At 38.6% G+C, this 14,124-nt stretch overlaps 1 protein-coding gene and 1 pseudogene across 1 annotated transcript in view; one reads left to right on the top strand and one right to left on the bottom strand.

Annotated features, from left to right (window-relative positions):
- BCKDHB (branched chain keto acid dehydrogenase E1 subunit beta) overlaps nt 1-14,124 on the bottom strand; it is a 256,037-nt gene that overhangs the window by 209,557 nt on the left and 32,356 nt on the right. The window lies entirely within an intron of this gene.
- Nucleotides 218-848, top strand: LOC122685498 (annotated as a pseudogene).

Genomic DNA, 14,124 nt, shown 5'->3' with positions numbered 1-14,124 from the left:
ATCTCAGCCACAAAGAAAGGCTGGAAACAGTGAGAAGAGTGCAAAGAAACAATTAGGAAAAAGAAGTAGCCGTGGTTTAAGGTGACAACCAACTGCCTCCTGGTAGGTTAAAAAAAACTGAAGACCTCAGTACCTTTGGAACCCATAGCTAGTTCTAAATTAGTTTTCCTTGTGAATAAAGTGGTCCTGCGCGCTATTAAATCTACCCAGGGTAAAAATGAAATATTTTCCAATAAAATTTTCTGAAAAAGCTGAACCCTGGAAGCAAGGCGGCGGGCTCCGGGGCCGGTACAACGGGGGACTGCGGCTCGAGCATCCGGTAACAGCAGAGGCAGCAGTGATTCACTCCTTCAGAAAGCCTCCGGAATCTAAATAGCCATCGGTACCTGAGACAGAAGGATTTGTCCTTTCAGGAGATATGGCACGTGAACAAAGAGTGGCAGCAAGAGGCAACACTTCAGACGTAGAAGACAAGCAGCCTTGGGAGGAGCCTGGTCATTCACAGCTCAGGGGGATAAACCCACAGATGAATAAGGGAACTGGTTTTGAATTTTTGTCACGATTCACCTCTGCAAGGAATTAACAACGTAAACTGGCAAAGAAACACTCATCCAGTGTGACTGTGGCAGGGCCTGAGACGGAAAATAAGGCAGGCCAGACCCTGGAGAACAGCTCACTAAAGGCTGAGCTTCTGAGCGAGGTACCCTGCACCTTGGCCCCACACGTGCGCCGGGCAGGGCACCATCAGTGACTTTCCCCAACACTTACTCTCCTATGAGGTCAGCGAAACCTTACCAAGGTTTTGGTATGATTTCACTCTTGAAAACTCAGTACTCTGTGGTTCGTAATCATTTTGTCTGCGTGCACCTTAACAAACTAAAAGTTTGCAGATTTAATTTCACTCCTCTGATGTTTTTTGTAAAGGCCCTTAGAGGTCATCAGAAAGCAAGGATCGTGAAGCAAATAATAATATATTATTCATTGCTCTATTTTTTTTTAGAATAAAGCATATTTGTATAAAAATTAAACCTAAGATCTACTTCCTTTTCCTCTAGTAATAAATACAAAGATTAATTTATCAAGGCTTTTTGAAAGGAGATTTTGTCAACCAGTCTCTCAAAATATAGCACCTCACATTTCTCTTGGAAAAACTGTGTAAAAGAACTGAGACTTTTTTTTAGCACAACTCTGAAATCTCTACTCAGAGTGTCACTTCTCTGGTTTGGAGGAAAACTTAATGTTATCCCCTTTCTCCTTTCACTGTGTTTATGAATGAATTCAGACCAAAAAAAAAAAAAAAATTGCCAGTTAGCTTAATTTCTTCAGTCTTAATTTAGACATTGATGTGGAAATTTACAACTTTTCCTAGAAAGCAATAGTAGTTTGCTGAGACAAGAATGCTCTATGAAGAATGCTCTGGATGCTGTCTCTTTTGAATGGCAGATTTCCCTTAAGCCCATGGCAGTCTTCTCCACCTTGATGGAGACCCAGGTTCCTGTCTTTATTTTTCACTACTTCATGGTTTGCTATCACCAGCTTTACAAGAACATCCCCTGCTTCTGCTTCAGTTGGCATTTTCTCTCTTTCCCTCTTGTATTTCCAGTCCATAAACTCTTCATAAAGAGACCCGCATTTCCTTCCAACCTCTCTGCCTCCCAGAGAAAAGAAGCTTATGATATGCATTGTTGGTGATAAAGCCCTTATTTAGACATTTGTTGGCCACAATACAGAAGAAAATGTTTAACTACCAGAAAAACTACAGCTGATTCATTTCTAGCTAGAATGTAGGCAAAACACCTAGATAGGGCTTTTAATTTGTGAATAGCCATTGTCTATTCTGACTAAAATAGAAAACTGCCATTGGTCCATAAACTATAAAGGGAAGAGATAAATTGTGATAGAGTATTTTCTATGCCATGGAAAATTTAAATCACATTTGTTCTGATTAGTGCCAATACAATTTATTGATTCTGTGCCAAATCTTAAATATATTCTTCATGAAGACAGAGTGCCATAGCAAAACTAAACACTGTGCACAAAAGTACATGGATTAAGTTTTGATGTGGCATGCATGTTTGTTTAATAAATGTGGCATGGTCTTGATAAACTGTTACAAGATTAAGAGTTAAATGTACATTTCTATTGACAAAAATGTGCTTTATTTACAAATAATGGTACCATAGGAGGTGAATGACTAAATTATATCTTTACATAATTTTCATAAAACATCAGTGTAGGAAATCTAACTTATCATAAGACAAATGTGAAAACATTTTTTTCAATATTCATGTAAATATACCTTAACACCAAATGTAAGCAAGTTATCCGTTTGTCTAATATGTATTAAATTTTGTCTGAAGTATTTATACATTTCATTTATATGTATGTCTACCATGTTATAACTATGCTTATAAGTATTTCAATTTGTCTATAAAAATATTTAAATAAAGATGAATTTTTTAAAACTGAAAAAAAAAATCTGAAAAAGCAGCTGTAAAACTGCCTATCTCTAAGTAACCAGTATTTCCTCAGGACACAAATCTGAATAAGTCAGACTATCCTTCCAGAAAAAAAGATCAACTTCATCAGAGAAATAGCTCAAGTCCCAGATTCCTTGAACAGAAAGATAAATAAGTACATAAACATTTGTGACTCAGATACAAAATATACCACAGGAAATAAATGTCATTATACATGTTCAATACAATTTTAATGGGGCAAGGGATAGGGAGACACAGTAAATATATTTCAGTCATTTTAATCACAATAGACTTCTTGGTGGCTCAGTGGTAAAAAATCTGCTTGCCAATTCAGGAGACTCGAGTTCGATCCCTGGGTCAGGAAGGTCCCCTGGAGAAGGAAATGGCAACCCAATCCAGTACTCTCACCTGGAAAATCCCATGGACAGAGGAACCTGGCAGGCTATAGTCCATGGGGTTGCAAAAGAGTTGGACACAACTTAGCACCTAATGACAAGAAGTTTTAATCACACACTTTTTGGAATATGCTGTGATTTCACAGTTTAAAGTTTGCTGATGAAGAATTTAATCAAGATGAAAGGCATTTGTTTGTGGGTCAAATAAAGTAAAAACACAAAGTTAATCCAGATCACTTTTGCCTCTTTAAAATAAGAGGTAGAAAGGAGCAGAATGTTGCATTCATTAGATAAACAGACCAGAGAGACTTAGAGGATAAATATGCAAACAAATTTTTGTAAACATACTAAGCAAGATGAGCATACAAGTTATCATCCAAATGGAAATATGTCTAGGAGTGTTAGGATACCAAAGATAATTAACAGATGCTAATCGATCAACAGTCCTAACCTGAGTAGTCCCGGGAAAACGGGACTGTCCTTGGTATGCCAAAACATTTTATTAGAGTAAGGAATATTATGGAAACTTAGGCTTCCCTGGTGGCCCAGATGGTAAAGAATCTGCCTGCAGTGCGGGAGACCCAGGTTCGATCCCTGGGTTGGGAAGATCCCCCGGAGAAGGGAATGGCAACCCACTCCAATTACTGATCAGAGAATTCCATGGACAGAGAAGCCTGTAGAGTTACGGTTCAGGGGTTGCAAAGAGTTGGACACAACTGAACAACTAATACACACAAGTGGAAACTTATAGGGGAAATATAAACCAAGTATTCACCTTAGCCATAACTAATCTGCCATAGATTAGCATCCTAAATTAGGTTACTCATGATCCATAACTAGAAAATGGAAGAGTTGACTTAGCACTCATCATCAAGGTAGTAGTCATGGTGTACTACCCGGAGGGGGCACTCTGATGTGTGCGGCCCAGCTCCCCCGTGTGAAGAACTTGTTGCTCCGGTTCCTAAGAGTGCTCTCAGCAACCAACACCAGCTGTCACCCCTTCAGAGACTGCCTCAACTACACCAAACCTCCAAGTTCAAGGTCATACTTGGTGGCCACTATCCAACAATCTATCAGTGTGAGTATAAAGGACTGATCATTTTAGCTCAACTAGGGACAGCTCAAAAGGGTCATCATGGCTCCAGAGATCCACAAGTTGGCCAAGGCCATCCTTGGAACTGCATCCCTTCTGGACAGCTCCTTTCTGCTTTCAGAAGGTGCCAGGTTCCAAGGTTTCAGATTTAGTAAGCTTGCCTCTATTTACAATGATCTTATGGCAACATTCTCCAATCTGTAGCCTCTAGGCAACAATAGCTAGAAAGCGCTGTTTGTGTGTCTTGTCCTATAGAGTCTACCTCTATTATATTCTGAATACTCCTGGGAAATAGATCTGGGTTATTACAATTGATAAGACAGGAAAATTAAAGGAGATAAAAGTCAACCAGGAGCAAATGTGCTTAGTAAAGGTTTACTCAATGAATGGGTAGATAAAATGCAGAAGTTTCACTGTAACTAATGAGTCTACGACTCTAGGCGCAGAACCAACAATGTCCAGATTCAGCAAAGTCCAAATCAGTTCCAAGGATTTAATGATCAGATTAGAATCCATGAGCTCCTGTACTGAGAATACAGCCTACATCCCACTCATCTTTGAATACTCAGTAGTACCTAGCACAATGTTTAAACTTAGTAGTCATTCAATAGTTTTGCTTGAGTGACCAGATTTAAAACACCCATCGTGCCTGGGCTAAAAGGCACTTAGTCTGTGACAATGAGGATGTGGTAACCCAGGTTTGATCCCTGAGGGAAGATGCCCTGGAGAAGGGAATGGCAACTCACTCCAGTATTCTTGCCTAGAAAATCCCAAGGACAGGGAGTCTGGTGGGCTATAATCCATGGGGTCACAAAGAGTCAGACACGACTGAACAACTAACACTTTCAGTACAACTTTTCAACAAGGATCCACCAAGCATTCTAAACACAGAGATATGCCAGGAAGGCAGATAATAGTTTAGTTGAAATCAATATATAATAACACATACATGAGATTTTTCATTTAAATAATGGGAAAATCTGACAGTGAAGAGACTACAGGCTCACCCAGGCATAAAGAAGAGAACTATCCTCAGTCATCTCTAGTGCCTTAAATAGTCTTCAACATATAACATTTTTAAATATGTTATAAATGAAAAAACTGAATGACCAAAATAATATTAAAATAAGAAATAATAGCCAAAATTTGGGGAAATTATAAAATCAACGAATAGAAACTGAAATAGGGAACATTTGGTTGGGATGAGCCACTATGTTTGAGATATAATAACATTCAATATCAGAGACCACAATTTCTCAAACGAAGTACTAGATGGATAACTTTTAAGGGAAAGATATTCTCTTGTACTTCTAATGTTAACTTAAATCAATTTCAATATATTTTAATACATACAAAATTAAATTCAGTATTTATTACCCTTATTAAAAGAAAAAGGCAAAAATCTTAAACACACACAAAAAAACACCTGAAAACCAATTAAATTCAAGTTAACAGAAAAACTGAAGTATAACAAATAATGGTTTTCTGCTATAGCAATGTAGCATCAGATCTGATTCTATATATAATCTTAATTTTTTTTTAATTATTCTAATGAAAAAATGCCTTTTCACTTAAATTCACTACATATAATAATATATGTAACCTCATGGCTTTCTTTGACAACTGATAATCAGACCTCATACTAAAAAAAACACCCACGGCATTCCTTGAATGCTAATTTTAAGGAAGGTACTTTGAGATAAAGTTGGTATCACAACCACATGAAATCCTTATCAAATGTGTAAATATTCAATTACTGCTGGAATCAGGTATAGAAAATTCTTCAGTGTTCACTTATCGATGTACTAACTACTAATGAACTGTTGAAAGTTAAATGGAATCTGTGAAATTCATCTGTCTGGGACTTGAATGTGTTATTGCTATAATGCTGGTTCCTCTGGGTATGGCACACAGGGATGCTATTAATATTAGCACAGTTTGTTATCTGAATCTCAGTGAACACTTCATATATTTCAGACACTGTGAAGTAGACAAACACAGTCAACACAAACACCAGTTTTATCACACGGCAATATCTGATTACATAGCAGGCGATTCAGATGATATGTTTATATTATTTTTTAAGATTATCACTGATACTAAAACTTCTAAATTTTTTTTTCCTATCTTAACTGCAATCACTTTTATTCTATTTTTAGACCTCTTATTGGAGTATAGTTGCCTGCCAATGCAGGAGACACAGGTTCAATCCCTGGATTGGGAAGATCCCCTGGAGAAGGGAATGGCTACCCACTCCCATATTCTTGCCTAGAAAATCCCATGGGCAGAAGCCTGGTAGGCTACAGTCTATGGGGTTGCAAAAGAGTCAGACACAACTTAGTGACTAAAGAATAACAACAAATGGAAGGGGCAGAGAGCAGGAAAATGAATTATAGAATCATCAAATCCTACCACTGCTGAATATCTTCTCACTAGCTCCACATCTTCAAAAAGGGAAACTGAGTCTTGTAATCATGATGGATTTATTCAAAAATTTTAATTAAATTCAACATTTCCTGCTTGCTATGCTCTTGGAAGCTCAGCATAAATCTTAAAATGATTTTATACTTTTTAATGAATGATAATGAAATCTTAAAGGGTAAAATAAAAATGACTTTGGGACTCAGATGTTGGATTTTTTGTTTGCCAAGAAATGCCTTGGTTCCTTTATGAAGATTTGCTCCATTCTATTAGAGAAGTTTCTTTCCTAAATTTGCTGTTGCAAATTACTCAACTCATCAATGCTAAAATATATCAAATTATCTGGCACCACAGTCACAGAGGCAAAATAATTCTGAACATTTAATCTGAATTTAAAAATTCTTTATAAACAATGTCCTCAAATTCCCTGATGTTTCTCCAAAAGGCAAAGCAAATAAAATAGCAGGTTTGAGCCATCACAGCATGTAATCTACTTACCTACAACAAAGTAAAATAAAAAGCATCTTTAAAGCAGGGATTTTAAAAATGATCAAGAAACCATATGAGAATATCTTTACAAGAACCTTTAAAAGAGGTGCTTCAAACTTTGAGTCAATAATTAATTGCATTGCAATATAGCACAGTTACTCTGCATAAATTTCTATATGTTTCTATCCTGAAAAGGCAGTATGAAATCTACAAACTTGTGCATAAAACTAAAATGTTACTGACAGTAAAGTTATAGTTATATCTACATTAAATTAGATATAATTTCCATGTACTTAGATACAAGGGAGATTTCAGGGAAAGTCCTCATATCAGTTTAGATTCAACTGAGTATCTCCAACTGAGTATGTCCATCACAGTTCACATGATCTTAATCACGATGGAGTTATTCAAAAATTTTAATTAAATTCAACATTCCCTGCTTGCTATGCTCTTGGAAGCTCAGCATAAATCTTAAAATGATTTTTTACTTTTTAATGAATGATAATGAAATCTTAAAGGGTAAAATAAAAATGACCTTGGGACTCAGAAGTTGGATTTTTTTGTTTGCCAAGAAATGCAATAATATTAGCAATAACCAGTTGGAGGCTGCTAAAAATATGGAACATTGAAATGAAATTTTAAGATAAATAATAATGGAAAAGAATATTTTTAAAAAAGAAGGGTGTGTGTGTGTGTGTGTATACATATATGTGTGTATATATATATATATATATATGTATAATTGAATCACTTTGCTGTACAGCGATAATTAACCCAACACTGGGAATCAACTATTCTTCAATTTTAAAAAAATTTTTTAAAGATGAACAATGTGCTCGATTTGTTGCAAGTTTAATAAGTTCTTCAGTAAATGAGCTTAGGATACCTAAGAAATAGGATAAACTGAGGATATACTCTAACAAAGGGAGAGACTTCAAGTTTAACTTTCTAAGTTATCAGATAGATGTGGCAAGGTGTAATATCAAGCCCTGCATCCTTCTGACACCATCAGAACTTTAACTCTGACCCAGTGAATGTATTACTTGACATAATGTGTTTTTCCCCAACAGAATAAACATTCACACAACATGAACTTGGCCATATACAAGGTACTATAAATGATAGAGATAAGATACCATTTAAGGCATGTTAAACATTTAAATATTCAAACAACTTACAAGGTAAAAAGGATATAGAACAAATATAAATAACTATGATACAGGAAAGAGATACAAAAATAAAATGTTATTAGAGGAGGGGGAAGAAGAGATTCTTTCAGGCCTGGAGGAATCATGCCAAGTTTCATGAAAGAGAATGCGCTAGAACTGGGCACTGAAAAATGGGCAGAATTTCACTAGGCACAGGTAGAAGGAACAGCGACCAAAGCCACAGAGGCAAGAAATAAAGTGCAAATTCAGAGTTGGGAAGTGACTCAAGGCAGATGAAGTACAAAGAGATTAGAAAGAGTAACGGCAGCTAAAGATGAGAAGTGCTCAGGAGCTTAGTCGTGTCCAACTCTTTGCAACCCCACCAACTGTAGCCTGCCAGGCTTCTCTATCCAAGGGATTTCTCAGGCAAGAATACTGGAATGCATGGCCATTTCCATCTCCAAAGGATCTTCCTGACCCATAAGTACTAGTGAGTAGGGTGGTCAAAAATGTGGGCTTCGGGTCAGAACTCACAGGTTTAGATGTGGTTCAATCACTTTCTGAGTGTGTGATCTTAGACTGGGCTTCCGTCTCTTCATTCATAAAATTAGGAGAAAAATCACTAACTTGCCTACCAATCAGGATCAAACACAATAGGCATGGACAAGTGCTTTGGAAACCATAAGTATTTTAAGCATGTAAAGTATTATCAGGACAGTGGTAATGAGAATAAAACGGAGAAAATGTCTGTGCAACACTAGGAAATCAACGGGATTTAAGTGTTGTGAGTGGAGAGGCATGAGTGAGCGGAGAAATCCTAAGGGCTGAAACTGAGAGGCACAGGGGCCCATAAGCAGGCTTCAAGACCCCCAGGCCACCAGCTGGAGGAGCCTACTCAGCATGGTAGGCGAAGTCAAGAGCATTTGGAGTCACTCTACAGTGAGTAATCTCTCCATCTGCGGTGATGGCTGGGGTGGGGTAGGGAAGGAAGGTCAGTCATGGTGGCAGAGTTGTGACAAGCAACTGTAACCCAGAAATCACAATCTTGTTCCATTAGCAAGTGCTCCATTAGCTGTGCCCATGAACGGGCACAGCAGGAGGCCGGCACCCACTTTCATCAAAGAGAGAGGTTTACCATTGGGCAGAGGAGGGCTACACACAACTCTTTGCTACCCCATGGACTGTAGCCCACCAGGCTCTCTGTCCCTGGGATTCTCCAGGCAAGAACACTGGAGGGGGTTGCCATGGCCTCCTCCAGAGGATCTTCCCAACCCAGGGATTGAACCCACGTCTCCTGCATCTCCTGAACTGCAGGTGGGTTCTTTACCACTGAGCCACCTCAGAAGCCCTACACACAAGAAGCCCAGCCACTGCTAACAAGTGATATATATCCCAGGAGTACAGATGGTCACAAGACAATCAAAATGGTCACAAGACGATCAAAATGGTCACAGTGATCAAAGTGATGGTGGTGATCATTTCATAAAACTCACATAATATAGCACATCATCTATATTTCAATTAAAAAATAACACTAACAACAAATAAAAAGATATCCTAGGAGTGGGAATGAAGGGCTGACCATCAAGGGTAGCTCCTGGATTGAGGGACAAAAATGCCCTGCAGCGGCAGCTATGTACGTGTAGAGGCCTGGAGACCACGCAAGTTAAGGACTAAGCCCCAGGCGACCTTCTAAGACACTGCCTGGAAATGAGGGCCAGCTGATTCTGAGAGACTGCAGTTCTATTCAAGCAGCTGTCCACTTGGAAGCCAGAGTTCTGCACCACCATCCTGACTGGGCGTGAGCAAACCAATGTTTGGTCCTGAACTCTGTGCTGTTCACCTAGCATTTGAGTAACACCCTTATATGATCCACAAAGTTAACCGCGTGACCCTGGCTGAACAGGACCACCTCGGTACCCCAGAGCCCTGGGCATCTGCAGGAATCGCCCAACACTGACCTAGATGAGGGCTACAGGCCCATGGGGGACCAAGGATAAGTGGTATATCAACCACTGGCATTTTAACACTTATGCGTAAGCTGAAACTTTGTTTCTGAGCATGATCAGTGTGATTTAAGGAGACCGATTTCCCACTAACAAAATCACCTTGGCTTGCATGAAACTAAATCTAAACAAATGCAAGCTGAATGCCTGGGTTTTAGGGGATAGGTACTATACAACTCTCTAAGGTGAAGGAAGACTCTTCTTTAAGTGAAACATGGAAAGAAAAACACAAAAACTCATTTTAGTCGAACTGATGTTTTATTATGTCTCAGAAGAAGAATCAGAGTTCCACCATGTAAGAAAGAAGACGACCTATTTGGTTCTTCCTTTTCTCATAATCAAATGGACATACTTATTGATGAAACTATACAAACTTATTAAGTGAAGCTATCTAAAACTTATTGAGAGCCTAGAGTATTGTTTAGAGAAATGCATACAAAAACACATATTTTTTTCAAATAAATGTACACATAGCTGATGCTGGAAAAAAAGATTCCAATGAATGAATACAAAATGTATTTCTGAATAAACCCATAATGACTTCACTGTGCATGAATAATAACTAAAGTTGTTTATCCAGAAAGTCAAAAGAAATATTTTCATCATCCTTGTGATAGCAGCTGGAATTTCAGGGCAAACCATCTAAAACAAAAAAAAGCTTTTTTTAATCTTCCTTCATTTATATGGAAATGAGATGTTTCCTAAAACATATCCATACCCAGCATCTACGTCAAAACCAGAGCTCAAGGCACACACATTCCTCCAGCAGATTCCTGACTAGAAGGCCACACAGAACACCAACATCATCCATGTGCGTCATTCACCAAGGAGGACATTACCAAGCTGTCAATTTCAATTAACCTGCTTCACTTTATAAATAGCCAAAATGTCCCTGTCTAAATAGGCTGGTGCCCTTTTCTCAGAAGCAGAGGGAACAACACGACAAAGAAGCATGAAAAATAAACGAGCTTTCCCCTTTGTAAACAGGAGAAAGTTGACATTAAACCAATTCTAAGTCCGAACTGAAGAGCTATTAATAAAATAAAGCTCAAGAGAATGAAGGCCCCTTTTTAACCAGAAAATAAACAACATTCACTAACTCTATCAGCCCTTTTTAAAGTATCTATGAGTCACAGGGCTAGAGATATAACTCAAGGTCCATATTCAGGGAGAGCTAAACACAGACACCATAAATTATAATACATAACATGGTCCCCAAAGTAAAACAGTTTAAAAGGCCCAAGTGATTGATGCTCAGTCAAAAAGAAGTTAGTTTTGAAGATTTAATGATATCATTCTCTTCTAAATCTGAAATGTTTCATAATTTTTATAACCTATAGCATTATCATTTCCTTTGCTAGCTGTATTTTTTTCTCTAAAATCAAGGATAACAAAAAAATCCTACATGGCACGTCTACAATCTAAGTACTGGTGTACAGCACTTTTCCAGTTCACACTTCAATGAGAAAATAAAAGCAGAATCAGAAAACATCAACGGAATTTATCAAAAGTACAACAGCCACTATGGGGAACTGCATGGAGGTTCCTTAAAAAAAACTAAAAATAGAACTACCATATGCCCCAGAAATTCCAGTCCTGGGCACACACCCAGAGAAAGCCACAAATCAAAAAGACAAATGCACCCCACTATTCATTACAGCACCGTTTACAATAGTCAGGACATGGAAGCAACCTAAATGCTCATCAACAGAGGAATAAAGATGAAGTACATATATACAAGGGAATATTACTCAGCCATAAAAGGGAACAAAACTGGGCCATTTGCAAAGGCATGGATGGGCCTAGACAGTGTGAAGTAAGTCAGAAAGAGGAAAACAAATATCATATATTAATGCATACACACAGAGTCTAGAAAACTGTAAAGATTTCTCTCATCTGCAAAGCAGTAATAGAGACACAGACAAAGAGAACAAATATATGGATACCAAGGTTAGAAGACGGTGCGGGATGAATTGGGAGATTGGGATTGACATGTATACACTACTGACCCTATGTGTGGAGAAAGCAATGGCACCCCACTCCAGCACTCCTGCCTGGACAATCCCACGGACGGAGCGGCCTGGTGGGCTGCAGTCCACGGGGTCTCTAAGAGCCAGACACGACTGAGCAACTTCACTTTCACTTTTCACTTTCCTGCATTGGAGAAGGAAATGGCAACCCACTCCAGTGTTCTTGCCTGGAGAATCCCAGGGACGGGGGAGCCTGGTGGGCCGCCGTCTACGGGGTCGCACAGAGTCGGACACGACTGAAGTGACTCAGCAGCAGCAGCAGACACTATGTTTAAGATAGAAAACACGAGAACGTACAGTATCACACAGGGAACTGTCCTCAGTGCTCCGTGGTGACCTAAATTGGAAGGAAATCCCAAAAGGGGGGATGTGCAGACACACAGCTGATTCACTTGGCTGTAGAGCAGAAACTAACACAACAGTGTAATGTAACTATACTCCAATAAAAATTAATTTTTCAAAAAAGGAGGACATTCCCAGTGATCATTACAGAGGCTAGTGAGCCCATTAATTCACCTAATTAATAACCACTGTGTGGAAAACCACAGCTGGTCACCAAACTAATTTCCGATAAAATAAATATACATGTACATGTGTCACATATACATGAATATGGGTCACCCAGGCAATACTTAATAAGCATGCCATAAATGGCATGATAACAGAGGGACAACCCACATGCACCAGAATAGTATTCAGCTCACTGAAATACCTGGGACACAATCAGAAAGTAAGAATTAAGTTAAATAAATATAGAGCTCTGATGGAAAAAAAGATCTGACGAAGTTGACAAACTGTCCTTAAGGAAGTCCCTTAAGCCCTCACTCACAGCAGCTATAAAAATAAAATCCTAAAAAATAAAAAAAATAAAAATAATAAAATCCTGTTAGAAGTCATTCCTGATAGGTCATTCTCTTGCTGTGGCAGTTCAATGAATCATCACTTTATTTGCACTAAGTCTTGACAATTAGCTGCCCACTCTTACATTTGTTCAACGAATTTCCATGCTTGGCACAATTCTGGGCTTCATGGGAGATAAGAAGATGAACTGTAAATATAACTATAACATGGGACAAAATAAGCATATGAGTTATGGATGCGATGTTGAATGGAAATAGAAGAATCAAGAGAAGTTACTTTGAGATGGCAAAGGCTGAGGAAGAAGAGTTGGGTCAGGTGTAGGGTCAGATTTGAAACAGGGGAGGACTTTCTGAGGTTGCAGAAACAACATCATATATTCAGAAGGGCAACTGGAAACAGCGGGAATGCAGCCAAAACTGTGGAGGGTGAGGGGGCAACCAAAGCTGGAAAGAAAAGTCAAAGCCAGGCCACCTTACAGTCTTAAACACAGGCTAAGGAAACTGGACTTTACCATTCAACAGGGGGAAGATTTTAAGCAAGAAAGTATCATGATCAGAGCTATATTCTGGAAAAATTGGTCTCACAGATGTATATAACACGAAATAGAGTAGGGAGGAGAGTTGAGAACAGACTCAAGACAAAGACTGCAATCATTCAGATCAGATGGAAGGAGACTGTATAAAAAAGAATGAAATAACACCATTTGCAGCAACATGGATGGCGCTAGAGATGATCATACTAAGTGAAGTAAATCAGACAAAGACAAATACCATATGATATTACTTATATGTGGAATCTAAAATATGATACAAATGAACTTATCTACAAAATAGAAACAGACTCACAGACATAGAGAAGAGACTTATGGTTGCCAAGGGGTGGGGGAAGGGGGTAGGGATGGACTCGGAGTTTGGGGTTGGGAGATGCAAACCAGTATATATAGAATGAATAAACAACAAGGTCCTACTATACAGCATAGGGAACACGTTCAAGGTCCTGTGATAAACCATATGGAAAAGAATATATATAAATATATATGAAACACTGAATCACTTTGCTGTAAACCAGAAACTAACACATTATAAATCAACTTGTGCTCAGTCATGTCCAACTCTTTGCAACCTCCTGGACTGAAGCCCACTGGCTCCTCTGTCCATGGAATTTTCAGGGTTGTCATTTCCTACTCCAGAGGATCACCCCA

The sequence above is a fragment of the Cervus elaphus genome, chromosome 28 (genome assembly GCF_910594005.1).
Source record: "Cervus elaphus chromosome 28, mCerEla1.1, whole genome shotgun sequence".
NCBI classification, from domain to species: domain Eukaryota; kingdom Metazoa; phylum Chordata; class Mammalia; order Artiodactyla; family Cervidae; genus Cervus; species Cervus elaphus.
The sequence above is the reverse complement of the archived record's forward strand: the minus strand, read 5'-3'. Positions and strand labels throughout refer to the sequence as shown.